This window comes from Pelodiscus sinensis, chromosome 27, assembly GCF_052426305.1.
Source record: "Pelodiscus sinensis isolate ZL-2025 chromosome 27, ASM5242630v1, whole genome shotgun sequence".
NCBI classification, from domain to species: domain Eukaryota; kingdom Metazoa; phylum Chordata; order Testudines; family Trionychidae; genus Pelodiscus; species Pelodiscus sinensis.
In genome coordinates this window covers 7,651,221-7,678,836 of record NC_143078.1, presented here as the reverse complement: position 1 = coordinate 7,678,836, position 27,616 = coordinate 7,651,221, and the positions used below count along the sequence as shown (strand labels likewise).

The following is a 27,616-nucleotide window of genomic DNA, read 5'->3' as shown; positions in this document are numbered from 1 at the left end:
GCAGTGGGTTCTAAGTGCATTGCCATAATGCTGTGTCATTGGAAATAGACTGGGATCAAAGGAAGTTCCTAGAACCACTGGCACTGCTACCCGCTGCCCAGAATCGGAACAGGTGGCTTTTGTGCTAGACCCGCTAAATCTCAAGGCACCCAGGTCTCAAGTTGGCAATTGACTGACCTGAGAACAAGGATGACTATGTTGGGTTTAGACAGGAAAACGAGATGGGGGACTGTGGAGTCAGGGAAGAGCCCAAGGGTCTAAACTGGCTCTGAACCAGCTGCTAAGCCTGCGTTGTGAGCTAGGTCAGATCCAGATCTGAGGTGTGGAGCTGGCCCCCTGCCTTCTAATGGGCCAAGCCAAAACCTGCTTCCAAACAGCCCCAAACTTTGCAACAGACCTTTGTAGCTTGGACTCCGCTCTAGTGAAAACAAAACAGGACCTGTTCCTCCTCTTGCTGCCAGGGCAGGTGTCTGGGGATGTCATGGTGGAAGCGTGAGGAGTATGTGACTGGCTAGAGGGGAAAGGTTGGTGCATGGGGCTGAAGGTGTCAGTCAGCGCTTGCCCACTGAGTGAATGGTGCTAGAGAGGGGTTCTCCCTTGAACCCCAGTGAAGGTTGTAGTTGGAGGGGTTCGTGGGAATGGCAGGATTGGCCATCCAGCAGGGAATCCCAGCACGGTCACATTCTGTGCACTGGGCTGCCCAGCTAGGCAGGTTCCAATGGAGCGGGAACCCCGGCAGACGAAAAACCTTGCAGGGTATCGATTGGGGACAGAAGAGGCAGCAGGGTACCAACGAGCGCTCTCCTGCAGCTTTTGGCTGGGTGACACCTCCAAGGCTCTCTGGCAGAGATGGCCAAGGGAGTGGTAAGCAGCACAGCACTTCCCCTCCCCTGCCAAAGCGAGGGCACTGCACCGTTCTCGCGCCCGGGAGTGGTGAGTGGTGGTGGCTTTCCATCTCCTTTTCAATGTGTTCTTAAAAGGGGAGGGAGAGTCACATCCTAATCTGGCAAAACGTCATGGAGTGATTCAGAGAGAAGGCGAGTGGCAGAGTGAAGCAGCCCACACAGGAGAGTTGTTTCTAGTTTCCAAATGTCAGCATGTCCTTTAATTAAATGCTGATTAATGGGGGATGCGCTCCCTCATGCTAGAACAGGGCAGCTGCCATTGACATGCTGATGCGCAGAGAGCCGGGGTATTCGGCTCTTGCTTCCTCGCAACCTGAGAGGGATAAACTGTCTGGTTTAAAGGGGGTGGTGGATGAGATGGGGAACCAGGAGGAAAGTGTGTTTCCTCATGGCTAGGACACTGGGCTGGGACTCAGGAGACCTGCTCCTGCCACTGAGCTACTGCATAACCTTGCCCAAGTCGCTTCCCTTCACTGTGCTCTTGCTTCCTCTCCCACCCTTTGTTGTGGCTAGTTAGCGGGTTTGCTGGGATGCTCACTTGCTGTGGTATTGTCTAGTAAACCAGTGTCAGCCCTTGTGCGGGTGCTCTTCTTTCAGCTTCAGAGCAGCTCACTTTGCCTCAGCTTAAACCTGTTCCCTGTCAGCTTCAGCTAAATTGCAAGAAACCTGTGGCTGACCAAAATGCTTGTCTGCACAGCTTTTGGCACGGGTTTAATATTACCACTAAAGCTGTGCTGCTCCCTCCTGCAGCTGCCCTCAATGTAGGTGCAGCCAGGGGCGGATGAGAGTTTTGCAGGGCGCAGGATCTATTGAAGCACGGGGCCTGCGGCAGCACAATTTTGCGCATGCGCCACGGCCACAGCCGACAGGTAGTAGTGCGTGCATGGGGCCCATTGAAGCGCAGGGCCCGGGGCAGCTGCCCCACTCGCCCTGCCCTATATCCGCCGCTGGGTGCAGCACTTAGCACAGTGTGGCCATGGTTGCTGCGGAGCCGCTAGGTGTAAGTGTAATATGCCTAATAATAAAGGCCTAAGCCACATCAAGAGTTCTTCTGTTCCCAGACTCCCTTTTATCACTGCAAGGCCCTGCTGCAGCATCACGAAAGCCAAGGAGATGGTTGCACTTTACTGGAGTTAGCTCATGCTCCTCTCTTGATTCCCCTGTGACGCTGTCTTACAATTCCCAAGTAGATATGCCTGTTTTGTTATATCAGTTTCATAGACAGTAGTCAGCAAGAGAGGAACTCTAGCTCAACCACAAGATAGGGGCTGGATGGAGGGTGATGTCCCTGGCCTCGACTATGGAGGTCAGACTCAAGCAGTGGTTTTCAAACTGTTTTTCTCATGACTCAGTTGATGAAAATTGTTGATGCTCAGGATCCAATATAAATTTGACTTAGAGTGTGGGCTTCAGGGTGGGGCTAAGGATGAGTGCTTTGAGGTGTAGGATGGGATTTTGGGGGGTGTCAGGGCTGGGGCAGGAGGAGCTTATCTTGTGCAGCTCCCTGTCAGGGGTGCAGCAGGGGGGCTAAGGCAGCTTCCTGCCCCTCCTGGCACTGCAGACCATGCTGCCCCCAGAAGCAGCCAGCAGCAGGTTCCCTGCCAGTGGGAGTGTGAAGCTAGTGCTCAGGGCAGGGGCAATGCACGGAGCCCTATGTACCCACCCATCCCACACACAGACACCTAGGAGCCAGGCCTGTTGCTTCTGGGGCGCAGTGCAGTCTGCGATGTCAAGACAGGCAGGGAGCTGCCTTAGCACCCCCACCGCTCACCTGATCCCCCTGCAGCAACCCCGTGCCCGATACTCCACCGCCCAGTACTGGATCACGGCTTTAAGTTTTAAAACCACTGGGCTAGATGGTCAGAATGGTCCATTCTGGCTGTGACACCTGAGAGTTGGACACAGATTTGATTTTTTGTTGGCTGCCTACGTGTCATTCAGCCTGTCACATGGAAGCCAGTTAACTCCAGGGCTCCCAGGGGCAGAGACTTCGCAGGAAATGGAAAGGGTGGCCCCCACCGGCCCAACCCCATTTGCTATGCCCTGCCGCAGTAGAGTAACTCTCGGATAGGGGAATATCCGGCTGCAGAAGACTCCCTGGAAATTCACTGCAAGAGGACAGCACCTCAGGCAGCCTTGTGGAACAAGATTTTCTCTGCAGCCTGGGGGATTTCCACAGGCTGAAATGAACAGAAGTGTCTCAGTCCCTGAGACTGCTTTGAAAACCTCTGCTCCCCCCCTCCCTCACCAGACAGCATATTACATCTCCTTTGCCCCCTTTGCCAGACCTCTTCTGTATTATGGCCGGTAAACTGCTCCCATGAGGAAAGGCCGGGGAAAGCTGGCCTGGGACAATGGAGTCCTGTATCGGACACCGTTGACTCAGAGCCTCCTGAGAAATGTTGAGTAGTTCGAGCCCTGTTTTTCAATGCCAGGGGGTGGGAGGAAAGGTTGATTTTCCCTCTTCCTGAACAGCAACTGTTGCCCTTTGCATTCTCCAGTTCTGGCACCTGCACAAAAAGATCAGGCCTTTTCGACCTTCCTCGCCTCAGTAGGCAGGCTGTGGTGGTGGTGTGGGCAAAACCAGTGCTCTCGCTGTCCCCTGAGGCTGCACAAAGGAAACCGTTGGCAGGGCCCAGCGACACATTTCATCTGTCCTGCAAAACCCGACAACTGTGCTAGGCACCCCTAAGTGCCCTCGACTGGCACCTTGTTAATGAACTAATTTGGGTCTGTACAGTGATAGGGTGCTTCCCTCGCATGCCCCGCCTTTGCAGTGCAGCGTGGCGTTGAATTGGTTGGAAAATACAGTTTGTCTCCTGGGCTGATGTAGAGTTGTCGAAAGGGCTCTAGGTCAGCACTGTTCCCAGCCCCTAGCATAGGGGGCTGATTGGGTTACGCCTGGGGCACAGTCTCTCCTTCTCAAGGCCGCTAGGCGGCTGTGGGAAGCAAAATATAAGACAGAGCAGCGGCTGCTCTAATGTCTGCCAGGGGCCAGACAGGAGTCTAGGTTATGGCAATGCAAAGGTGACTTAAAGCTACCTTTCCCCTACTTTCTCTTCCATCCTTTCCTGGGGTAACGGCAGGCCTGGCCTTAGGGCAAGGTGGTTGCCTAGGGCTCTGTGCTGCCTGGCCACAACATGCCACCGTGGGCCCCACCAACTCTTTGGCCGGGCCTGGGTAACAGAGGCTCCAACCCCAACTCTGTAGACACAGATTCGCAAGAGCCACAGGGGGAGTTATCCATACCCCAACATCGAGTCCTGAGGCGATCATGCGGCAATGGCAAAGGATCGCTTAGGGCAGAGGTAGTTACTTATTTTTGATCAAGGTCCAAACTTCATAGCCAAGGACCAGCCTCCAATGAAAATAATTGTAAAAAATGGTAATAGCGAGTAAATAAAAAGTTTTCAGGATCCATTCAAAAGCATCTGGTGGTCTGGATTTGACCCACAGGCCAACTATTGACTACTCCTGACGAAAGGAGCCATTTCTTCTAACTCTGAACAAGGAATTTTGTTATCATAAAGAGAACAAGATGATCCCTAAAGCATCTTCTGCCTCTGACGTACTCAACTGCAGAGCTAGACCCTTGCCCCCTTCTGCCTGGCTTTCTGCTACAGTTTTAAAGAAGCTTGATAGGTGTTGGACACATGTCGGGACCCTTCATTAAGTGCAGACCTTAAGGCCAAACAAGCAGAGAAGTGAGACAAAAGCCTGTCTTACTGTGGAAAGGCAGGGGCAAACCACAACCCCTGCTGCTCCATAATCCCCTCTGTCCGTCTGAGCGCCAGCGAGCCTAACACTGGACTAAGAAGTGCCACCCATGCCAATGAGCTGCTGCTGCAATTCATTGATTCTTGAAAACCCCCAATTCCAAGCAGCGCAGCGTGTTGCACTCTTGCAAGGCGTCTACCTGTCCCTTGACTCCTGCGTGCTGTCTAGCATTGCCTTCCTGGCTAGAATCCCAGTGCCCAAGTTAATAGCCCACTGATCTAACAAGTACCAACCCGCTCTGCTGTCTTCCCTGCACTGTGGTCAGCCTCCGCGCCTGACTTTTTGGTGAACCCGAGAAGAACATTGAGAGACCCAGATGGAGAAATGGCAGCTGAGTGCTCTGTCCTAGGAGGGACATGAGGCGTGGAGGGGGGAAAGGGTGGAGGAGAAGCAGGATGAATCATTTCAGAGGAAGCCAGATTTCCATATCCCCCGGAAAATTAAAGTCTGATCTTTGCTTGCCTCCCAAATGCAGTTGCTTTCAGAACCCTGCCTTGGAAAGCACGTACCTCTCAGCAGCCAGCCCTCTCGGGATCAGTGTCCAGGCTGTCCACCCGGCAGCGGGATCTTCCTTCCCCTCGTGCTGAGCATCATTCTGGGCACCGAGGTAGCTAAAAGCTGCAACTTAAGGACTTGGCAGATTGGGGAGGGCTGGCTGGACTCAGTGTGCCTGCTAGTCAGCCATTGGCTCAGTCTCTCTGGCGGCTGTACCAGTAGGTTAGGTTACACATGTCATCCCTCTCCTCTGTTCCTCGTATTCCTGTGTCACTGTCCTTCCCAGCTTGGTACTAGAAGGGAGAAGGAGGGGTACATTATTGCTGGGGGAATAAGCAAGGCAGCATGAGTCAAGCCTGCCCCCTAGTGTGTGCACTAGAGCAGACGCAAATGCTTCTAGAGGCAGACCAAAGCCGCCTCTTCTGCCTTGGCTGGTTCCCATCCTGTACAGTGCAGCATATGGTGTATGATTTTTAATTTCCTGGGCACAACTCTTCTTATGGCGACTGGCAGGTTTCTAATTGCTCTTTATCAGGCCTTTTATTAATGCCCCGCTAGATCCGGAGGGGCCCACTGTCCCCACTGGTTGAGCAAAGCACTTCCCCTTGACTTGCTCGGTGCTTCCTTCGCATTGCCATGTCCTGGCTGAGTTCTTGTCTCCTGGGTTTGATTCCCAGCTAGTGCAATGAGATCTGTGTTACACCTTTCAGGCAGCATTTGCCCAACTTTGGGGGAATTAAACCAGTCGTGCCTCCCCTGCCACATGGTGTTAAATGCAAATCCCAAAAGAGCTGTTGCTGAATCAGTTGTATAGATCTTCACAATATGATCAAGATGGTTAATATTTGAAGTATGCTTTTTGGCATCAGAGCTAGCATCGATTGAGGGTGTTGTTTCAGGCTCTCTGAAAACTCAGGCATAGTCACTGCATGAGTTATGCATGGATCAGGTTTGAAGTGATTTTTGCAGCCCTAATAGCTAAAAGCTTACTTTTTTATCATGAAAACTGAGACTCTGGAGAACAGTTTGAGAAGCTTGCCAGACCCATTAGCTAGTACAGGAGGACACCTCTTCCATGCTTTTGTGAAATGCTTGTTTAAGGACAGGAAAATGGAAAATTTATCACTTGAAATCTCTGACCATTCCACATAGTCCAATGGCGTTAAAAGGGATTGCTACTTTCTTTCTCGTATGTCCCTGTTTATAGTTCTCGAACATGGGTGGAACTCTGATAGCTATTGCTGTGCTGTGTGTGGAGTGAGTCATCAAAAGTATTAGATTTTGATTGGGAAATGCCAATTTCCTTGAACACCCACAAACCAATGAAAAGATATTTCCTTTGATAACTATCAAAATGTACAGATCAGCAAAGTAAGAAAAATGCTGCTTAGAGTTTAATTTAAGGTTGTTTACTTTCTATCTTTTGACAAGTGATGTTGACAGTTTGTTTTAATGGTTATAAGCATTTCACTTTTTGAATCTCTACATCAGCAGTTATTAATAATTGCTTGACCCACCTACAGTCTGAACCCTTATAATTTCCTGCAATTGTCAAACTATGAATTGATTATTATTGAAAAAATGATTAAAAATAAACATCAATATTATCTGTTGACATTATGAAAAACACCAAATTCTGCCAAGCCTAGATATAGTTAAAGTGGTACAAGTTTTGTGTCTAGACAAGCTGCTAGTTTAGACATGACCGCAGCATGTGTAATAGCAGGACACCTCTTTGCTTACTCTTGCCTAGTACAATATTGCAGGGGAAAACAATTAGATCAGCCAGCACACTAAAACCCCTATTTTATGAATTCATAAGATCAAAAGGATCATAATATTGAACATATCTAAACCCCGTAGGTACAGGGCCTGGTGAACGGTATAGCTTTCTGCCTCATGGCAAAGGGATTCTGCATGCACAGAAAGCATTGGAATGGGCAAAGCCCTGAATGAATACAAAATGTGTTATCTACATCTGCAAAAATGAGCTGCAGATATCTGCATCCATATCTGTGGATAGGAACTGGCTAGCTGCAAATTTGCAGGATCCTAAATACAAAATTTGTACCTGGATCCGTATCCATAAAAATGAACCGTGGGTATCCAAATGCGTGGATGCTGATACCCGCAAATATAAAGTGGATACCCATGGATTTGCAGGGCTCTAAGAGTGGGTAGCAGTACCAGCCTGTTCTTCATTGTGAATTTGAGGCTCTGAAGTATGTATAAACATTTCCTATTTCTGTCTAATCTGTTGCTGCTCTCAAGTGCTGATCAAGGTGGGTTCTTTAGTGGTGCTCTTGTCCTCTCCACAGCATTGAAAAGAACAAAAGTGATCCAGTTTGTAAGTATGGAGCACAGCAAATGGATTTGCTGTTTTCGCAGACTTAGGCTTTTTTTAAACAAAAGGGAAAAAATAATTAATCACTCCATGTTGCTGCAGTTACAAAGCAACGCAAAGGCTTGCAAGCAATTTTAATCACGTACCCATTGTATCGCTTTGCCCAAAGAGTATTTTGCAAGGATGATTAGGAGAGCGGATGCAACCAAGGAATTCTTCCATTCATTTCATTCTTAGGAGTGCCTAGAATTGTAATTACGGTCTCACAGATCCAGAGCAACGGAAGATTTCTCTGTTGTTCCTACGCTATGCATGTCAGGCACTGAGACCTGGCCAGAAAAGAATCTAGACCCTGCTGTTTTAGAATCTAGACCCTCCTGTTTTAGAATGTGCAGATGATACTAAACTGATCAAGATAGTTAAGATGAAAGCAGACTGTGAAGCGCTTCAAACGGATCTCACAAAACTAGGTGATTGGGCAACAAAATGGCAAATTAATTTTATTGTTGATAAATGCCAAGTAATGCACATTGGAAACAATATTCCCAACTACACACACAAAATGATGGGGACTAATTTAGCTGTAACTACTCAAGAGAGAGATCTCGGAGTCTTTGTGGATACTTCTCTGAAAACATCCATTCAATGTGTAGTGGCAGGCAAAAAAGCAAACAGAATGTTGTGAATCATTAAAAAAGGGATAGCAAATAAGACAGAGAATATCTTATTGCCTCTATATAAATCCATGGTACGCCCACATCTTGAATACTGTGTACAGATGTGCTCATCTCAAAAAAGATACATTGGCATTGGAAAAGGTTTGGAAAAGGGCAACAAAAATGATTAGGGGTTTGGAGCAGGTGCAATATGAAGATAGATTAAGAAGACTGAGACTTTTCAGCTTGATAAAGAGGAGACTATGGAGGGATATGATAGAGACCTATAAAATCATGACCGATATGGAAAAAGTGAATAAGGAAAAGTTACTTACCTGTTCCCATAACGTCAGAACTAGGTGTCACCAAATAAAATTAATAGGTAGCAGACTTAAAACAAGCAAAAGGAAGTTCTTCTTCATGCAGCGCACAGTCAACCTATGGAACTCCTTGCTAGAGGATGTTGTGAAGACCAGGACTTTAACAAGGTTCAAAAAAGAACTAGAAAATTTCATGGAGGTTAAGTCCATCAATACTTACTACCCCAGAATGGGTAGGAATGGTGGCTCTAGCCTCTCTCAGGGGCTGGAAATGGATGATAGAAGAGGGATCACACGAGGATTACCTGTTGTGTTACTTCCCTCTGGGGCATCTGGTATTGTCCACTGTCAGCAGACAGGATACTGGGCTAAATGGACCTTTGGTCTGACCCAATATGGCCATTCTTATGTAATCCAAAGCCTCTGCTGCATGGACTCTGAGACATGCAGCTGGGCAGTTCTGATTCAATCCGCTAGAAGCAGTGGTTTGCATCTGCCCAACCCAATTAAGTGCCGCACTCTCTGTGAATATTATTTCAAGTCTCTGCACTGTTGAAGAGCAAATAGTAATGGGGGAATTCTTGGCGCCATCTTCAAGCTGCTACAGAGGGGTATTTTTGTGCAGCAGGCAAGAAGCACAGGGTTTTGTGGGTTATGGACAACAAAAATGAGTGTTTTCAGCGTCAAATCAAACAGCTGTCAGGTGGTAACACCTCTCAGCTGCTGCCAACCTGGATGGGGCTCAGACCAGTCAAGCTATGGATTGAGAGTGTTTATAGCCAATACCAAGCCCCTGGGTTAGCTAGCTCTTCTCCAGAAGAGCTCTTCATGGCTTCTCAGAAGTCTCTGGTACAATTGCCCTTGCAAGATGGGGGGACAGAACAAGCTTCTGATCCTGCTATCTTCTGAACACAAAGTACTGGCAGGGAAAGGCTATTTATTTCGCATCCAATTTCCTGAGCTCTTCTCTAGAACTAATTCCAGGTGCATTTTCAGCAGCAAGTCTTATGTCAGTGGTGTGGATCGGGGCTTTGCATGGACCTGTTCTCTGTAGGGAAATGCATGCATGTGGAGTTCCCAGCGCTGTAGAAATCATGGAGAAATAACCAGCCCCGGGGATGTGGATTGAGGAGGAACAGAGCCAGAGATGCAGAGCTTGAGGACTTGTGCGCTTACATGCTGGAACTAGGAGTGCACAGGGTGGAGGGTGGTGCTGCAGCACCCCCTGGCTTAAAGTGGTTTCTATTATACGCAGGGTTTACAGTTTGGTTCAATGTCCTCAAGAGAGGAGTGCACGTCCATACACATGTACACACGCAAACGTGCACAGATGGGCACACATGTGCAGGATGCCTGCATAGAAACAAACATGCACATTTATATCTGCCTCCACAGATGGGGCTGTTAGAGGAGAGGGCTCTGATTCTGACTACAGATATTACAGAGCCTAGCACACTAGGGCCCTGGTTGCTGGTTAGCACCTCTAAACTCTACCTTAATATAAACAGTATCAGTAACTTATTACCATGCCACAAATCAGGTTCTCCTGAGATAAGTGAATTGCATTGACCAGGCCCCTTTATGGACAAACATACAAAACAGCACCAGGCTCAGAATATTTATGGCCTGGGGTGCTTCTGTAACATAAAAAGCAAATAGCAGCAGAGCCGCAGCTCAGCCACAGCTAAGGTAGACAGTCACTGTTAAAAAGATGGTAAAAATGTAGCCGTGTTAGTCTGGTGCAGCTGAAACAAAAAACAGGACTGTGTAGCACTTTAAAGACTAACAAGATGGTTTAATAGGTGATGAGCTTTCGTGGGCCAGACCCACTTTTCGATCTGAGGAAGTGGGTCTGGCCCACGAAAGCTCATCACCTATTAAACCATCTTGTTAGTCTTTAAAGTGCTACACAGTCCTTTTTTTTGTTAAAAAGATGGCTATTCTAACTATTCACATGTTATGGGGTAGGGTTAGTGCTCTGCATTTAGGGTCATTTGAGCAAGAGGTAATTGAGTTTTAGTACCCCTGAAACACATGTTTGCAGAATCAGCTGCTTCTTACAAACTAGTATAACCTCAGAGTTTCTACCTTGGGAATGGAAGTTGTTCATAACTGTGAAGTGTTTGCAACTTTGAGCAAACCATCATGGTTGTTCTTTCAAACGTGTACCATTGAACATGGACTGAATGCAGCTTTGAAACTTTGCTATGCAGAAGAAAAATGCCAGTTTTAACCATGTTAATTTAAATGACACAAGCAAAGGAACACTTTCCTTACCATGTCAAATTGTTTTTAAGCTTTCCCTTCCTTTTTTTAGTAGTTTGTTTAACATTGTGCATCCTCTGTTTTATTTTGGCTTGGGTTTTTTGTCTCTGCTGCTCCCTTCTTGTATATTTCTGGTTCCAAATGAGGTGTGTGGTTGACAGCTCAGTTCGTAACTCTGATGTACTGTACTGAACCTCTCTAGTCTGGCACTCTCTTGTCCGGCAACATCCGTGGTCCGGCATGATTGTAGTTAGTCGGGTGTCCACTGTCCATGGGTGTGGCCAAGTTTCCCCCAGTCCCAGAACATTTGTTTACAGCCACTTGTCCTGGCTCTCGGTGTTCTGTGCTGTTATTTAGCTCTGATTTACCCCAAATGTCACCTCTGAGCCCAGTAAGTAGTGGAAATGTTGGTGATGCTGCTAGATAATATTGATCTCCCATGGTTTGCCAAATTTTCTGGTTCTAAGGGTGCCAGACTGGAGAGGTTCAACCTGTAGTAAGAAAGCTCTCCATCACTACAAGGAAGTAGAAACAGTGACTAGAGCCCTGCAAATCCATGGATTTCTGCATCTGCAGAAGTAAAGGTGTCTATCCACAGCTCATTTTTGCAGATACGATGGGGATGCGGATTATAGGTGCCTGGTGCCTGCCAGGGAATGGGGTGCAGGGAGGGCCACCCAGAGGAACAAGGAGGGGCATGAGGGAGCACCCCATTTAGCAAGCAAGATGTTGGCCTGGAACACCCCACCTCCCTCTGCCACAGGCAGGGGCTGGACCCATCGACCAGGACGCCTCCCAGGCAGGGGCTGCTCTGGTGTCCTGATTGGAGCAGCCCCTGCCTGCGGGGCACCCAGGCCTGCTGCAGTCAGGTGCTGCGCTGGAGCAGCTCCTGTCCATGGTGGGCCCCCCCAGTGGAAGGAGGGGGTTGCTCCAGCCCCCACAGGTTATCCGGTTAAACCTTCACATGAAGCAGTGACTGTCCCCAAGTCACTAATTCAGTGGCAGAGCCAGGCCTGGAATGAGGAGCCTGGATTCCCAGTCCAGATTCCCAATTCTAAGCTTTGGGCAGTGGGTGGTTCCCACTAGGCTAGGGCAGGGAAACCCAGCAATGTGCTCTCTCTCTGGAGCGGGGAGTTTGTGGCTTTTTGCTTGACTCCTATGTCAATAGCAGCCCAGCTGGGAGATGAGCAGGTTTTCCAGTTGCACCTTGCCCCAGGGTTCGTTTTTAAAAGGCGGGTGCGGGTGTTGGGGGGCAAAAAAGGGAGGAGGGACAGAAAATAGCTGCTTGGATGCTGTGCTGGAGAGCTCCTATATAGCAGCGTGCTCCGCTTAATTAACCCCTGCCCTGCCGCACAGCAGCATCACGCCCTGTGAGATGGATTCCTTCTGTGTGGTTCAGGGCATCAGTGCTTTGTTCAGATCCAGGAGGAGTCACGGCTTGGTTTCCTGGTCGATGCTTTTATCAGCCCATGAGGACAGAGCTGGTGACAGGATGCAGGAAAGTTCTATAGCCCGCTGGGCACCGTGGCGTGGGTGAGTGAGGAGGATTCATACCATCTTGTGTCTGGACTGCTGTTAGGTGGTGCCGGTTGGCCTTCTGGGAGCCAGTCATAGCTCAGGACTGCCACAAGGTGGCAGCATGTCCAAAAATGAATGCAATGCTGCTGATTCTGTTCTCCTGACTTGGGAGAGATGCTGCCAGCCCAGAGCCTCGGGGGATAACAGGGCACTGCAGGGGCGTTGTGGTCTGGGGAAGAGAGCTCAGAGAGAGGTATCACAGGGGCCACAGTGCAAGCGGGACAGGGTGTAAGCTTCACATGAGCTTAGAGGAAAATCTCCATTAGCGATAAGGGGTGTGTGGCACATTCCTGGTCAGTTGCGATCCCATCCAGTAGGGGGTGCTCACACCCACTAGCCAGGTGGTTCTCTTTTTAAGCAGAACTGTGATGCAGCCCTTCGCATGCGGGTAGCTCAGTGCAATTGATTATGTGCTTCAGAGCCGATTCCCACCTCGTCCGCCAGTCTGAATCCAGCCCGGGTCAGCTGGCTTCATGCTGCCCTCTGGGGAACCAGATGGTGCTCACGGTCTAGGAGGCTGCCTTTCCACAGCATCCGAACTGGCACTGATTGACTCCCTCCTTGGCACTCAGAAGCAGAGAGGCCCAGGGGAGAGCTGGCCTGCTTCCCCTATGCAAGGGGTCCCTCCAGAGCAGGGCTGAGAGCATGTGGCGAAGCCTGCCTTGCGGTTCCCATGCTGTAGCTGACTAAACGGGACGTCCATCTCCAGGTCTTGCACCCCACAAACTCTTTAAACGTAGGAGCTGCCCTGATATCCGTGTCCTGTGCTGATGCATCTGGTCCCTCCCAACCCTCCTTCATATGGAGCTAGCAGGTCCAGCAGCCCCAGGGCTCTGTGCTCTGCCTCACTTTGTCTCTGATCCTTACTCCAGCTCCCAGGGAAGCCGCTGTAATAGGAGCTGCAGCTAAGTCTGCCCCGGCAATGCTGGAGAGGCACCAGTGCTCCGATCCAGCCAAGCAGAGGTCCGGGAAGCAGAGCTGGCAGAGGCCGGGGGATAATGCCTGGTTCTTCTTTACAAGGCATTGAAGGCAGACAGGGTGTGTCCCTGGTTCCCTGCAGCAGAGTCACAGGACTATCAGCTGTGCCTTATCTAATCAGTGAGGAACCTGTCCCCTGCTGGACTCTTTGGCACTGGGAAGTACATCCGGGTAGGGTTGCCAGGTGTCCGGTTTTGAACCGGAAAGTCCAGTGTTTGAGCTTTCTGTTTGGGAAACAAATTGAGAAAATAGAAATGTTCTAAATAAAATATCATGTAGATGGGGATGTCATGTCAAGTGTGTCCGGTATTTTTGTTGAAATCAGCTGGCAACCCTACATCTGGGACTTAGGCCGTTAACCATGTGTGCTGGGTGCCACCAGGCAGAGCGGCTGCCGTGATGACACAGGCTGGAATTTTCAAAAGGGCTCTGCCCCTCGTAGTCAGGGACAGATTTTCGGAAGCGCCCAGGGCGCGCGGAGGCAGTGCTAAACTGCAAACAGGCTGGGTGCTGAGCCCTTCCAAATCTGGCCTCCTGTCAATATCTTCATGCCACGTGTAGTCCACAAGTCCCCAGGCTAAATGCCTACTGACCTTAGAACCAAACCTGTATAATAGCCTTTCTCTAGCATGCTCCTCCTGTGTTACTGCATCCTGCCCCAAATGATGCCTACCTGGGAAATATTTTACAGAGAAGAAAAATGAAGCAACTTGCCTGATTTTACCCAGAAGCATAGAGAATAGAATCCATATCTCCCCACACTTCTTCCCTATCCACTAGACCAATGTTTCTCAACCTTTTTTTTAAAGTACCCCTTTAAAAAAAATTGAGTACCTTCAGTGCCTACAATTTTCAGACACACACAATTTTTTTTATACTGTTGCAACACATTTGTTTAAACAATTTAATCGTAGCCGGGCAAGCGATGACATTTTTGGGTGTAAAAAGTACAAAAATAATAAAGCGCTATAAAACTTAAAACAAAAATTCAGTTTTCTCCAAATTTCAGTTGTGTTGACGTACCCCCCAGACTTCTCTCGAGTAGCCCTGGTTGAGAGACACTGCACTAGACCATACTACCTCTCTGGAGTCCCCGCTCCGTCAGCTCCAGATGCAGCCTTAGTGCTTCAGGTCAGCCTCTCATTTATGTCAGCAAGCATTGATGCCGTATAAAACTACACACCACTGAGCATCTTTGGTTCATTTGAGTTTACATGTTTTATTCATTCCTTTTTCTTTGTGTGGTTTCTTCCTCCCCGTGAGCTTTTCTTTTTGCTTCGGGTTCCTCCTGACAACTTCGAATGGCAACACTGAAACTCCAAACGGCATTGGCCTTTCCTTTTGCGCTTATGCATCATGTGGTTTGCAGGGGTTCCGGAGAGTCCGATGGATTCAGATCATTTTGTGCAGGGTTGAAGTGAAACCCCTAAGACTGGGCTCAGAAAGTCTTAATCATCCCAAAACAGATCAGTGTTAAATAGGAGTTTACACCCTCCAAATTTTGCAGATTAATCCCAACCACCCCAAATTTTGGGGAAGTTTGGGAAGGCCTGTTATATAAATAAGACCAGCTGCAAAATTCTGATTAGGATCTGCATTCTAATACCAGCCCCATTTCTACCTCCCATGACATCGGGCACTGGGGTTTGGTTTGGATCGGATCCAGAATCTTCAGTGTGACAGAATAAATATGCGAAGACTAGCACAATATGCAAAATCACCCTGACATTTCCCTTATGTTTGCTTAACAAGTAAACAGCTACAAATATGTTGGTTATATCCGGAGGCTTGTGAACCAAGAGATTTAAAGCCATGAACAGTTGTGCTGACCTCGTACTCATTGCTTTCAGTTCTACACCACTGTAGCGGCATTGCTTAATGGAGTTACTCCGGATGCACACCATGTGAACGCTAGAAGTATCACATCCAGCTCCTCCAAACATAGACGCTCTTCTGTGGAGTTTCTGGATGTAATTTATACATCTCTCGACAGTGAGAAAGAGAGAGAAGCTTCATAGGAGACCAGTCCTGACATAACCGTCAGCCATTACTTTGGTGGCTCTGCCAGTGCATGGAAAGTCTCTTTGGCTACGTCTACACTGTACCGTAGGTAGAAATAAGATATATAATTTGAGCTATGCAAATTGTGTATCTTATTTTGATCTTTTTTCAAAAGAGCTTATTTATGTCTACACAGCGCCAAATTTCGAAATAACCCGCTATTTCGAAATGTCCCTTGATCCTCGTGGAATGAGGTTTACTGGGACGTTGGAATAGTGAGTCTGTTATATTTCGAAATAACAGGGCTGCTGTGAAGATATGGGATAGCTATTTTGGGATACTGAAATAGCGCTGCAGTGAAGATGTAACCTTTATTAGTCAAAACAGAGCTAGAACTGCACTGTTTAATGGTCTACATTAAGATTTGCTGCTCTGGACTTCAGCTGTGGTCAGGGGGTGTCATAGATCACAGATCTGCTGATCCACCAGAGTGTCAGGGGAATTATCTTCCAGCCCTAGTGCAGTTTATAGAGTTCAATGTATTGGGGAAGGTGATACCTGCATTTTAAAGGGATGTTTTCCCTGGGCTTTAAATAACAGATCATACTCTCATGAATCAGAGCTTAGCGGCATTGGTTCGGAACATCTGGGTCTTACAAGGCAACATGGTTCTGCAAACATCCCAAATTCCCTTTTGTGCTGCTTCGCCAAGTGGGTTTTGAAATGCTTCTCAGTTACTGTATTTCCTATCCCATGATCCAGGCCCAATTTCACTCGTGATAGTGTGGAAATTGCGGATCCTGCAATATTAGCCTTGCACCGCAGTATTTTTTAAGGAGCTTACTTTGCACAATCCACAATTTTGCATGCATTTTAAGTATACAGTTAGTATTGCACCAATATGTTGATGCCTTGTAAAATGTAAAAGGTGAACATGATGGGACTTCATTTCTATAGCGGTTGTGTTAAGACTTTTAGTCATCTGAATTTTGTATTGTACCCATTACCTGTTTCTTTAATGAATGAAACATAGTGGCAGCAAAATGTCTAGTTATCAAAAATATTAGCAGGCGTAACATAACACTTAAGCATTCAAATTGTTCCAGCAAATTTGTCTTCAAAATAGGTCCAGTCTGGCCTGTCCAAATTACTGCTATTCATAAAGACCCGTTTTTACTTTTCCATGATTTTCCAAACTTGTCTGCAACTGTCACAGTTATTTGAAGATCATCCTCCAATTCAAGTAGGGCCTTACCCAGGATGGATAACCAAAGCTAGACACAAGCTCAGGGGAGCTGCCTAAAGATTTGCTCTGGTGCTGTAAAGTACTGCACATGCCATGCGTATTCCCCTGGTTGCTTTAGGAAACTGCCTCCCTTTCAGAGCTGATAGGCATGGAGTTATTAGTAATAATCTTTCTTTTGGCACCTCTGTGGAACCTTTTCTTTCTTAAACCTCAAACCTGGCTCGATCCTGTTTAATAGGTGGGGAAACTGAGGCAAGGAGAAGTTGGGTTTTTTTTTTTTTTTTTTTAAAGGGCCTGATTTTTCAGAGTTGTCAAGAACTTGCAGCTCCTGTTGCTTTCAGCTGGAGCCGAGAGTGTTCAGCGCTTCTGGAAATCAAACTCTAATTTGGTTGGCCCAAGTTGGGGGCAGGGGACTGGACTCGATGACTTCTCGAGGTCCCTTCCAGTCTTAGTATTCTATGAAGTGTCATTTGGAATTTAATGGCAGAGTCAGGACCAGAGTTCAGGTGCCTAGACTCCTAGTGGTCTCTGTAGTCCATGAAACTACAGCTGCCCCGTCCGTTGAGTGGCATGCCTCTGGCAGTGCTGGGGGAATGGGTGAACCTTCAGCCCCTACTATCTAAAAGGGAAGCAAGCCTGGCTGCCACAGGACTGTACTGATAATATGAGGATGTATTTATAGCGCGTGCATAGAATGTGGGGAATGGCAAGCTCCAGGTACTATTAGAGGAGTTAATAGCTTGGGAATTACATTGCTAATGAAATCATAGGTGTGTTCAGCTAGGGAAAAAATTCCACTGTAGATTTATCTAGTGGCCGTTGCCCGGGGACCTGAGAGCTGTGCCATTTTACACACATGGCCAGGAGCGCTGTTTAAGTGGCTTGACTTCCTCTCTTCAAGCTCTGTTCTTGGTGGCTGCAGTGGGATTTTTCAGCTGGCTTTGTGCACAGGCCTGGATGATGATTTTCCTCATGTGCAAACTTCTGCATTTCCCATGCCAGGGCAGCACTGCTGGTGTTTTAACAAGATGCTCCTACATAATTTCCCCTCCCAGCCCCATTGTCTCGGGTTCACAGAGAGGAAGGGGCCGGGCGTTCTTTCATTTTCCCCATGTAATCAAACCATGTTTCTCCTAACCAGCACAGCTTGATATATGCTTTGACTCCTAGGGTAGCACCATGGACTGTGTTGCTCACACATGTAGGGAGGGAGTCCCAGTCCTAAAGAGTCAATAAACTCAAAAGACAAAGGGGATTCAGAGAGGGGAAGGAACTGCATGCTCCAATGCCCCAGCTAGCACAGTCTGATCCATGGGGATCTGGATCACAGTGTTACCTGCAGCTGATCCCAGCCATGGGGCTGTGCCCTCTTCTCTCCGACCCCAGTGTGGAGCGTGGGTGCGATGCGCCTGCCCCACCATTGCTCAGTCTCTGCTGCACGCCGCATGCCGTCATGCAGGGTGCTGTATGTGCCGTGACACGCTCCGCCACTCCAGCCCCCTTCCGCTTTCTCTCCCAGACGTTTCCCTGCACCCCGCCTGTCGCTGTGTGGCTGACAACCCCTCCGGCTGTGCCAGTGTTTGGGGGAGTCAGGGGCGTGCTGGATCCCTCGCTCAAGCTGGAAGCAGCACACGGGCGGGGAGTGGATCCCGGCCTGGTGCCCTGGGGATGGCAGACGTGGTGGCAAGTGTGTGAGTGGCCCCCTGCCATTCGCTTTCAGTGCCACCAGAGCTCTTCCCCCCCTGCCAGCTGCGTGCACTGCTGTAACACGGCCGGGAGGGGCCACAGTGATCTTCTCGTCAGCCACATGTAGGTGTGCTCCACCCAGCCCTGCTCAGGAAGGGGTGGCCTCAGAGCTGGGTACCGGACAGCAGTCAGAAGGGTTGATTCACCCTGCTCGATTGCCCCCTTGGCTCCAGCAGCATTCGCACCTGGATCCTCCCCTTTGCCAGTCAGTCACCTCAATGCCTTACGTCATGCACGCTTGCCCTCATCTGCTAGGCTCCTGGGCAAGGTGTGGGGGGAGGCCACTTCTCATTTCCGGAAGGGGTGGGGAGTCTCAGACGGAAGGGGCAAGGCCAAGGGCAGTCAGCCCTCATGCCCCGCCCCTCCAGCCCTCAGAGCTGCCTGGAGCATGGACACAGTGCTCCAGCAGCGATTTAAAGGGCCCGGAACTGTGGCTGCTGCTTCAGTAGCAGCCATGGCAGCTAGGAGCTCTGGGCCCTTTTCAATTTCCAGGCCCTGGAGCAATTCTCTCCCCCCCCCCCCCCCCCCCCCCCCCGTCGGCGGTGCTGCCTTTGCTGCTAAGTCTACAGCCCATCCCGCCTCGAAAAGAGCCCTTTCGGCCATGCATCTTGTCCGTGAATCTTGTTGACGTGGCTAGAAAGTCCCTTGTGTTCACCCCCTTTGGCTGAGAAATGCTTGGGGCAGCCTAGTCTTCTAGTCTGTCTGGAAAGCACCCCTTTGTGCAGGTGCTCTGGCAGACACATGAACGAGCTAGCAGCAGTCCATGCACCTGAGTTGCTTGTCTGCTAACATGCTCTCCGCAGGCAGACATCACCCTGTAGGTCTTTAACCCAGCTCCTGCAATGGCAGCCAAGTCCTGACTTCATGCCCGTGTTCACCAGTGGCAGGGGAGAGGTTTGCTCTGGGCCCGAGACTGAGCCAGCAGGATGGATCCCTTGGCTTCGAAAAGAGGGAAGTTTGTCAATGAGTCAGCAGTGCAGGGAGATGGATTGTTCCCCGAAAAACAATTTATCTCATTCCTGTCTACTCAGGTCACATGGTGCCACAGAGGACAAGGGTCACAGCTGGGAGCAAACTCCTTTGGCCCTGGTGTTTGACTGCCCTGCATGTAAAACTAGCAGATTTACCTGGTGTTGCTTGGGTCCTTAACTCAATTAAGGGTGTTTTGGGGGGAAAATAAAAGGAAAATGTAGATGCTTTATTTAAGTGATTGTATTTTTCAAAAATACAATGTTATTTTATGAAGTTAATTTTTATTTCGGATTTCTTTAAAAAAGGGAGGGTTGAATTTTTCCTGTTTAATTTTTTTTTTTTTTTTAGTAATTTTTTTAAACGGGAATTCCATCAAGTGTATTTTTTTATGTCTTCTAGTTTTCAAACCTTAAGCATTGATTTAGCTGTGCCAAAACATAGTACTACTCCAATTTTCTCTGTTTTATCTCTTTTCTGTAAGGTTTATTGAGAAATAATCCTATTCCAGGTTCATCCTATTTTTCTGGCTCATCTTGGTTCAGTTTCTTTTAATATTCGCACAGTTATGACAATTCTGAGGATTGTACTTGCTTTGGTGATTCTGTCTCTTTTCTGTTTAGTTTTATGAGAAGCAATCTCATTCCAGGCACATCCCATTTTCCTGACACAACCAAACTCTTATCTCACTTTAATTTACGATAAGAAGCAGCTGCATACCAAATGTGGTAGTCATAGCTCTTATAGTTTCAAAGGATTTCTTGAACAAACAGACAAATACACAGACAGACACACATGTATGTTTTAGAGAGTTTGTGAGGGGGGAGGGAGAGAGACAACCTTGTATTGCCCACACCTATGTGGAGCTCGGTTTCATTGTTGCTCACCAAAGAATGAATAACAAAGACGTGCTCTTCTCTAGCTTATTCCAACTGAAGGATTTTACCAAGATTGGCAGATTAAACTTCACAATGCCATTGTGAGAGTAAGTAACACGCCCTCATCTCTGAGGAGGAAACTGAGGCACAGAGTAATCGGTGGCCTGATTTTCAGAGATTTTGAGCTGCTGTAACACCTGTTGATTCAATCATGAGATGTGGATCTCAGCACATCTGGAGATCACACCATATGGCTTGACCGAGGCTACCCAACCAGACTGTGGTAGAGAACATAAGTACGGACATAATGGGTCAGACCAAACGTCCATTTTCTAGCTCAGTATCCTGTCTCTGACAGTGGCCAATGCCAGGTGCACAGTCTTCTCGGCCTATTTGGGGTGATGTCCACCGCTGGGCAGAGGCCTGGGCATCACATTCGCCTTCTAAATAGGCCTTCCAAGGTAGGCCTTATGTTGCTGTCCTGCACGGGAGGACGAGCATCACTCTCAGTCCTGGCTTCTCTGTGAAGGCTGCCAACCAGGTGGCCAGCTGTGAAAGGTATTTGCACTATAGACCACCTGCCTGTTGCGAAATGGACATAGTCCCTCCCCAGACTCACCTCACATAGTATCTAATACAGCGATGGGCAACAGAGGCTAGCGAATGGGCTGCACGAGTGGTCTCCTTCCTCTCAGTGGGCCAAAAAATTGTCATAACCAAGATGGTCTCCTGGGAATGCAGTGTGCTCACTGCGCTTGTGCACCCAGAATTTGCAGGGGGTGCCGATTGAACCGTAGTAGCGCTGTGATTGGATGCAGAGGGAGCGCACGGCTCTCACAGCCAGTCGTGTGTGTATAACTAGCACGCCCCTCACATCACGTGCCCTGGCTTTTTGTGTGTGTCACGTTAGTAATACCAGTAGGAAAAAACTATGTGGGTGAAAACCCAGCGGAATCTGGCAACCCTGCCCATGGCAAACCGTCGTCAAAACGTCTTGTGGGCCACACATAGAACCCTGTGGGGCCGCAGGTTGCCCACCACTACACTAATATCTGACCCTGTCTCCTCAAACGACTCCCTGGGCCAAATGCACCGCAGTGTTGTCAGCGGAGTTACCCTAGTGATCAGCAGCCACTGGAAGAGAGCAGTTTGTCTCTGCGTCTGGATCCCCTGCTCCTGTACAAAAACCTGGATGGCTCCCAGCTAAGCTTATGATTAGGTGCTTTCCTGTGTTCCTCCTTTAACCTCGCCACCATTGGGGTACCCGAAGAGCCTTTTGAGTGGCAAACTCATTGTTCATTTTGCACGACCCTGCATTTCAGCTTCTGGCTTTGCAGTGTCCAAAGGCCTTTAGAACGGATTTACATGACAAGCTTGGGAAAATACTTTCTGCATAATTTTTATTCCCTTGTAATTCATCTGCCTCTGGTTGCTACGTGTGCCATTCTCTGGCTCCGATTGGTGGATCCGTTGTTATGGAGATGCTGCGAGGGCAAAATTAAGACTAGTTGCTGCTGGATGTATTGTTTTCTTATTGGTCTGTTGGCTGCTGCGGTCACCTGTGTTTTGGCTGACTGTTTTAGTGTGCATGAAGTGCGTAGCACAGCATCCAGCATGTTTAGTTGAGTGCAGTGAGGTTAGTTGTTTGTGGTGGAGGGTTCATTCCAGGCTGATGTGTTTCTAAGGGTATGTCTGCATTGTGCTGTAAACTGGATGTGTGGGCTTAAGCATCCACACTGCACTGTAAACCTGAGTTTATGCTTGCTGGACCTGACTCCCATAGCCGCGCTAACGCAACCATGTTGCAGACCTGACTCTGTGCTGCATAATGACAGGGCTTGGACCTGGGTCACCACAGGCTCTGAGGCATCCATACCAGCAGGATCCTAGGACCCAGATCCTGAGTGCTTGCTGACCTGAGTCAGATTGATTTGTGTGTGGACAGAAGGAGGATTTGGCCTCAAACCTGAGTCAGAGCCTGGGATTAGTGTGCAATGTAGACATACCCTCAAGTGATTAATCCCCAGTGGATTGGTGATGTGGCTGAGGTACTGGACTGGGGGTGTAGGACACCTGTCTTCGTTTCTACACACTTCTCCAAGCTCTGTTTGTGAACGTGGGCAGGTCACATCTCAGTGGGAGTAAGTACTACTTAGTGTAAGAGTTTCTGAATCTGACCCTCTGTTTCCTGTACTTCTCCTGTAAAGTGAGGATAACAAAACTCCCTTGATTGGTCTTGTCAATTTAGACTGTAAGCTCATAGGGGCAGGGGTTGTCTCTCATTTGGGGTACAGCACAGCAAGGCCCTGATATTGCTCAGGGTGCTGGCACTCTGGTGATACCACTACTAATTAGTGGCTGCAAAAGCAAAGTGACAATTTTGAAAGAGTCAATGGCAGTCAGAGCTGCTTGAAGTTTTAGCTGCACAGGTCCAGATAACCTCCAAACAATCCCTGGTCTATTACCTGAATTGTCGTCTGTCTTTGAGTAGGGCAAAGTGTGTTTCCTGCAGCATGCTGGAACAGCGGCATGAAGAATGTCAGGTACAAGCTGTACTTACGGTGACAGCTGCTTTAACAATACGTTATTTAGATAATGTGGTGATCAACAAACCCCTTTTAGCACAAGTAGGATGGGGAAAAGACGACAGGATAATCGCAGTTTAACATTCCTTTAGTATCCCCCTCCCCCAACTGCCTTACACAAATTACCTAAACCTCCAGACTGGGGAAACTGAGGCACAGAGCGATGCCATGGCCGGCCCAAGGTTCTGCACAGTCAGGAACAGAATCCAGAAGTCTAGGTGCCCAGCTGTCTGCTCTAACTCAAGGCAGCCCCCAAAATCATCTGCATCAGGCCCACATTTTGCAAAAGTGGGTGCCTGGCTTGGGTGGAGGGTTTTCAGCAGCGGTTGAACCTATGCAGTTCCAGGTGAAATCTGTGGGATTCGCAGGACTCAGTACCTTTTGAAAAACAGCTCCATGGGGACTCGGGGCACCCCAAAATCAGTGGCTAGTTGCCAGTTTTGCAAATGAAGCTGCCCGTCTTGAAGTGAAAGGTTCGATGGCATGCCTCAGCAGCTGGCCCCTTGGTGGGGATTTTCTTGTGCCTGTGCGTGTACATGCAAGAGACTAACATGGCATGGGCCTCTGAGGATGAACATGCTTTATCTCCATGTGTCAGTGCCTGGGTACCCCCCGAGCGGCAGGGCGACGGGAAGGGGCCGCGCTTACTGGGAAAAGACTCTAAACCACATGGTATGTGCTGCTTCCTGCAGGCCCATCTGCCTGCTTCCGAACGAGTGGAGTGTGTGCGCGCAGCTGTGAGCTATCTCGAGTTAGCAGAGGAGAAAACATTCCTGAGCATCTGTAACCGCTCCATGGAGAGTCCTCCAGGGTTTTGGACAGCTGTGCCACTCCAGTGTCACTCTACTGGGAAACTAGGTGAAAGCAGAGGGATTGTAGAAAGAAAAGAGGCAACTTCCCCTTCTGCTGGCAAGGGTTTCGTGGGCGAGTAGAGAATGTGATCTGAGTCCAGCATGTGCATGCTGCAGATTCCTTACCTCTCCGGTCTAGACTATCAGATGCGCCAGCGTTTGAGGGATCCTTATAGGAATTCATATTTTTATGAATATGTATGCCTCGTGGCTAGAGCAGTGCACCAGCGCCCCTAGGTTCCAGTCCTGCCTCTGGGCGGGAGTGGGGTCTAGTAGTTAGAACACTGGCCTAGGCACCAGGGCTTTATTCCTGGCTCTTTCACTCCCCTTTCCAAAGCTGCTCGGCCTCTACTTGTGCCTCAGTATCCCCACCAATCAAACGAGGCGAATGTTGCCCTGCCTGGGAGCTGTAGGAGAGGTCATTGCGAGGGCTGTTCAGGGGCTTGGGTGGGTCTGTCCATACCAGTGTTTCTTAAACTGTTTTGTGGCACACTGGTGTGCTGTAGAGAACAACAGAATTCAAAATGACTGCCCTTAAAGGGGTGATTTTTTTTTCTCTTTTCTTTTTTGCTCAACCAAGAATCCTTGGTGTTACTCATAAAAAAAATTGTTTGGTGTTCCTCTGTCTTAAAAAGTTTAAGAAACACTGGTCTACACTATGCAGCTTTTAGTAATAAGGCTATGTCTGTTGACACCACCTTGTTGCTGAAAGTCAGCTTGTGTGAACGTTGTTTGTCGACACTTTTGCCAACAACATTCTTCTACCCCCCACAGGAGGGTGCTTTGACAAAGCAGCGTTCACACTTCCATTTGCCATGGCAAACCATTGTCATGAATGGATTTTGTCGCTCAAGTGTAGATGTTCCATAATAGCTCATCTAAACTTCCCAAGCCCCATACGCCTTCTCATACCTCCAGTGGCCCTGGAGAGCAATTGCTCACTGTCCTCTTTGTGACCGTCCTTAGCATATTTGAAGAGTGTTATCGGGTCCCTCTCAGTTCTCTTCTCTCAGAACTAAACAGGGCCAGTTTTTTAAAACTTTCGTCCCACATCACGTTTTCTAAAGCTGTTTAAGGCTTATCCTTCCACTCCACATTGCAGAGGTTTCAGATAACATATGCCTGACTCCAAGCCAGTGACCATCAGACCCTTCTGTCCTCCACAGACTCTTGCTTAGGAGGCATTTTGCTTTGGGGGATTGTTGGGAATGAACCGTAAGTTACAATATGGAGCCCTGTGCCGATGCTGTGTTGCTGGCCTGCATCCTAATGAACATCTAACATCCGGGCTGATGCTCCCAACCTCGCCCATGTTGCTGCCATGTTTATTTCTTCTCTCCCAGCTGAGGATGTTGAATTGCAGTTATCTGGCTGATCGTATAGTCGATACAGATTGTATCGACTATACGATTAGTTGATAAGGGCTGCTCTGCAGCGCCTCAGCAGGTGTAGCCCCAGGAGCCGGCACAAACTGGGACTGAGCAGTCCTGACTTGTGCTGGCTCTGGGAGCTACCCGTGCTGTGGCTTTGCATTTTAACTGTAGTAGGAGCTGCCGGGCTCTTGCTACATTTAAAATGTAGAGGCACCACGTCCCAGATCAATGTGAGCCGGGACTGCTCAGTCCTGGCTCAAGCTGAGTCCAGCAGCCTCTGTTCGCAGCGGCTAGGGCTGGCCACAGCCAGTGGCTGCTGTCGAAGCAGTGCCTGCATGCAGCCAGCCTGGGTTGCCGCAAACAGGGGCTTCTTGGCGGCGGTAGCCCCTGTCCATGGGAGGGCTCAGTTCCCCTGGGACCCTCACAGATGGGCTCCTTCGCAGCAGCCTCCCCACCCCCCCACTGCAGAGATGGTGCAGGGAGGACCTGGCTTTAAGGTGGACGGGAAAGCAAGTAGTCGATACTCCAGTTGTCTACTCACTAACATCCCTACTCCCAGCATGTCTCTGAACAGCGAGCACTAGGAAATCTTTCTGTCTTCTGGCTGTGCCAGCAGAGTTCTTGGCTTCTCCGCTCCCTGTCTCGTTCCCACTGGGATTAGAGCTATTCCTTCCTTAGCCTGGGGATTAGTGTGATTTATTTTTCTGAGGAATATTATGGGCCCAGAGGCAGCCGATGTGACACGGGCACTGAGCTTACATCCATGCTCAGATATTGCTTGTGAAAATCTTTGCTGTTGCACGCAGGTCCAGTGAGTTCTCTTTGTGCCTTCAGCTCTGGGCTTACAGTCCCTAAATGGATATGTTCTGCCTTGGATTCTAGTCTGCTTTCTGATTCTACGTGATTTTAAGGTGCCAGGCTGACAGCACCAGAAACTGAAGTTCTGTTTGGTGTCATGGATTGAGTGTGGCATGAGCAGCAAGAATTGCTGTTCTATTGAAGTCATTCCCCCAGGCTCCATCGTGCAAGGCATTGCAGGTGAACACGTTCAGGGCTGGTCTCTGCCCAAAGGATTTATCATCTTAGACAAGATAGGCCAAGAAAGGATTATGATCTCCTTTTGGCAGATGGGAGACTGAGGCACAGAGAGACTGAGTGACTTTCCCAAGGTCACCGAAGTAGTCTGTGGCAGAGGTGGGCTCGCCCTTATGTCACCCATGTTCTAGTTTGCTGCCTTAAACCCAGGCAGACTGGGTTTGCAGTGGGAGGTTTCTCAGTTACAGTGGTAAGGATGCTGAATCTTTCAAAAAGGTCCTGTCCCTCCCAAGTCTTGTTTGGGACGTAGAGTCATAATGGAGTTATGATGAGCGAGCAAAAACAGCCTGACTAAAAGTCTCTTCTTTCAGTGGCTCAGACTTCACACTCTTGTGATGTCATCCGTTCTCTAGGGTGGCCTCCAGCAAAACACAGACAGCCTTGGTCAACCTACATGCAACCAGACAGGAAAATCTCCCAGGACTTTCTCCCGCATGAAACAGGAGAATGGGGGGGAAAGGCAAAGTGAGGTCATGGAGACCATCACCTTCTGGCTGGTCCTCCATGCCCTTTTTCCAAGGTCGCTGTGTCTTGCCACGCACAGGTGTGTTATTAGCATCCCCATCTTATTCCAGTCCTCCTATCTCCTGCAGCCACGTTATTGTTCCTAAATCCCCTCAGTTGCCACTGCAGTTTTCACCTGACATTACACTACTTATTGACATTGTAGTGACAGCCAGACACTGTTGGGGAAGGGGTGGGAATGGTACAGCAACTTATGTGAGAAGTTAATTAGTCACAGACAGATGATGTTGATACCTTAAGGAATACCCCAGACTAACACGGCTACATTTCTATCATTAAGGAAGCCTGATTTATTTTCATGGGTGTCTATTTTCAGGAAGCTGAATATATTTGGCTAAATATAACACAGCAAGTAGTTATTGGCAAAGATGATCATGCTGCAAACGCAGAACCGAATGGAAACTGATTAGGCTGGTAAGCAGAAACCTAAAAGATCTGGACAACCAGTGGCCCAGCCTTATATTTTCAATATCAGGTTGCTTGGTGGTTGGCGTTTTTCATGCTGGGCATCAGATTAATCCTACAAGGAACTTGGTGCTGAGATCAGAGTAGTGAGGTGGGCAAAAGTGGCTTTATTAGGGTCCTATTCATTTCCTGCTGCATCAGCAGCCGCTGAGAGTAGCCCCCAAGGCTTCCCTGATTTGTGCCACCGAAGGCAGCTGGGAATACTTGAGTGAAGCCCCTCCACCCTCCAAAGAAATGCCTCTCTGCCAAGAACTTCGGTGGGGGGTAGCAAAATGCCAGCTATGCTTGCTGGGGTTCCCAGGCTATGCTGGAGGAATTCTGCAGGTCAGGGAAAGTCAAGCATGACCCAGACTCTGGTGTCAGAAGGCTCAGAGTCAGGATTTGGACAGAATTTTGCAGCAGACTCCCTGGCCCTCTGAGTGACTGGAACTCTGAACTTTGGCACCAGTGGACTAGCGGTGGAGACTGAAGCTTCGCACCTGCCATGGGCATGGGACTGTTCCAGCCTCACGGGGAGCTCGCCATAGACAGGGGCTGCTCTGGCTGGGACAGCCAGGCTGGAGC

At 48.8% G+C, this 27,616-nt stretch overlaps 2 protein-coding genes across 3 annotated transcripts in view; one reads left to right on the top strand and one right to left on the bottom strand.

The window, feature by feature from the left end:
* The window catches only part of BLACAT1 (BLACAT1 overlapping LEMD1 locus), a 63,140-nt gene extending 57,685 nt beyond the window's left edge, over nucleotides 1-5,455 (bottom strand). The window contains exon 1 of one of the 2 annotated variants that reach the window (XM_075910463.2): nucleotides 5,192-5,455. The gene's annotated coding sequence lies outside the window, so the exon portion shown is untranslated. The remainder of the gene's footprint in view (nucleotides 1-5,191) is intronic. The other variant, XM_075910462.2, reaches the window with a different exon arrangement.
* Nucleotides 1-27,616, top strand: part of CDK18 (cyclin dependent kinase 18) — a 116,666-nt gene that overhangs the window by 557 nt on the left and 88,493 nt on the right. The window lies entirely within an intron of this gene.